This window comes from Echiichthys vipera, assembly GCF_963691815.1.
Source record: "Echiichthys vipera genome assembly, chromosome: 17".
Taxonomy (NCBI): Eukaryota; Metazoa; Chordata; class Actinopteri; order Perciformes; family Trachinidae; genus Echiichthys; species Echiichthys vipera.
The window spans coordinates 571,237-573,736 of record NC_139842.1 but is presented as its reverse complement, the minus strand read 5'-3'; the positions used below and the strand labels follow the sequence as shown (position 1 = coordinate 573,736).

Sequence of the window (2,500 nt, the reverse complement as noted above, 5' to 3'; positions counted from 1 at the left end):
TTAAGTTTAGTCACTAAAGGAGACGGTTAAGTTTAGTCACTAAAGGAGACCGTTAAGTTTAGTCACTAAAGGAGACGGTTAAGTTTAGTCACTAAAGGAGACCGTTAAGTTTAGACACTAAAGGAGACGGTTAAGTTTAGTCACTAAAGGAGACCGTTAAGTTTAGACACTAAAGGAGACGGTTAAGTTTAGTCTCTAAAGGAGACGGTTAAGTTTAGTCACTAAAGGAGACCGTTAAGTTTAGACACTAAAGGAGACGGTTAAGTTTAGTCTCTAAAGGAGACGGTTAAGTTTAGTCACTAAAGGAGACGGTTAAGTTTAGTCTCTAAAGGAGACGGTTAAGTTTAGACGACTAAAGGAGACGGTTAAGTTTAGACACTAAAGGAGACGGTTAAGTTTAGTCACTAAAGGAGACGGTTAAGTTTAGTCACTAAAGGAGACGGTTAAGTTTAGTCACTAAAGGAGACGGTTAAGTTTAGTCACTAAAGGAGACGGTTAAGTTTAGTCACTAAAGGAGACCGTTAAGTTTAGACACTAAAGGAGACGGTTAAGTTTAGTCACTAAAGGAGACCGTTAAGTTTAGACACTAAAGGAGACGGTTAAGTTTAGTCTCTAAAGGAGACGGTTAAGTTTAGTCACTAAAGGAGACCGTTAAGTTTAGACACTAAAGGAGACGGTTAAGTTTAGTCTCTAAAGGAGACGGTTAAGTTTAGTCACTAAAGGAGACGGTTAAGTTTAGTCTCTAAAGGAGACGGTTAAGTTTAGACGACTAAAGGAGACGGTTAAGTTTAGTCTCTAAAGGAGACGGTTAAGTTTAGTCACTAAAGGAGACGGTTAAGTTTAGTCTCTAAAGGAGACGGTTAAGTTTAGACGACTAAAGGAGACGGTTAAGTTTAGTCTCTAAAGGAGACGGTTAAGTTTAGTCTCTAAAGGAGACGGTTAAGTTTAGTCTCTAAAGGAGACGGTTAAGTTTAGACACTAAAGGAGACGGTTAAGTTTAGTCTCTAAAGGAGACGGTTAAGTTTAGACACTAAAGGAGACGGTTAAGTTTAGTCACTAAAGGAGACGGTTAAGTTTAGTCTCTAAAGGAGACGGTTAAGTTTAGACGACTAAAGGAGACGGTTAAGTTTAGTCTCTAAGGAGACGGTTAAGTTTAGTCTCTAAAGGAGACGGTTAAGTTTAGTCTCTAAAGGAGACGGTTAAGTTTAGTCTCTAAAGGAGACGGTTAAGTTTAGTCACTAAAGGAGACGGTTAAGTTTAGACACTAAAGGAGACGGTTAAGTTTAGTCACTAAAGGAGACGGTTAAGTTTAGTCTCTAAAGGAGACGGTTAAGTTTAGACGACTAAAGGAGACGGTTAAGTTTAGTCTCTAAAGGAGACGGTTAAGTTTAGTCACTAAAGGAGACGGTTAAGTTTAGACACTAAAGGAGACGGTTAAGTTTAGACACTAAAGGAGACGGTTAAGTTTAGTCTCTAAAGGAGACGGTTAAGTTTAGACGACTAAAGGAGACGGTTAAGTTTAGTCTCTAAAGGAGACGGTTAAGTTTAGTCACTAAAGGAGACGGTTAAGTTTAGTCACTAAAGGAGACGGTTAAGTTTAGACACTAAAGGAGACGGTTAAGTTTAGTCTCTAAAGGAGACGGTTAAGTTTAGTCACTAAAGGAGACGGTTAAGTTTAGTCTCTAAAGGAGACGGTTAAGTTTAGTCTCTAAAGGAGACGGTTAAGTTTAGTCACTAAAGGAGACGATTAAGTTTAGTCTCTAAAGGAGACGTTAAGTTTAGTCTCTAAAGGAGACGGTTAAGTTTAGACACTAAAGGAGACGGTTAAGTTTAGACACTAAAGGAGACGGTTAAGTTTAGTCACTAAAGGAGACGGTTAAGTTTAGACACTAAAGGAGACGGTTAAGTTTAGTCACTAAAGGAGACGGTTAAGTTTAGTCTCTAAAGGAGACGGTTAAGTTTAGACGACTAAAGGAGACGGTTAAGTTTAGACACTAAAGGAGACGGTTTAAGTTTAGTCACTAAAGGAGACGGTTAAGTTTAGTCTCTAAAGGAGACGGTTAAGTTTAGTCTCTAAAGGAGACGAGTTAAGTTTAGACACTAAAGGAGACGGTTAAGTTTAGTCACTAAAGGAGACGGTTAAGTTTAGACACTAAAGGAGACGTTAAGTTTAGTCTCTAAAGGAGACGGTTAAGTTAGTCACTAAAGGAGACGGTTAAGTTTAGTCACTAAAGGAGACGGTTAAGTTTAGACTCTAAAGGAGACGGTTAAGTTTAGTCTCTAAAGGAGACGGTTAAGTTTAGTCACTAAAGGAGACGATTAAGTTTAGTCTCTAAAGGAGACGGTTAAGTTTAGTCTCTAAAGGGAGACGGTTAAGTTTAGACACTAAAGGAGACGGTTAAGTTTAGTCTCTAAAGGAGACGGTTAAGTTTAGTCTCTAAAGGAGCGGTTAAGTTTAGTCTCTAAAGGAGACGGTTTAAGTTTAGACTCTAAGGAGACG

General features: G+C 38.5%; 1 protein-coding gene across 1 annotated transcript in view; it reads right to left on the bottom strand.

The window, feature by feature from the left end:
* kpnb1 (karyopherin (importin) beta 1) overlaps positions 1–2,500 on the bottom strand; it is a gene marked incomplete at its 3' end in the record, with an annotated part of 14,998 nt that overhangs the window by 1,007 nt on the left and 11,491 nt on the right. The gene's annotated exons all lie outside the window — the stretch shown is intronic.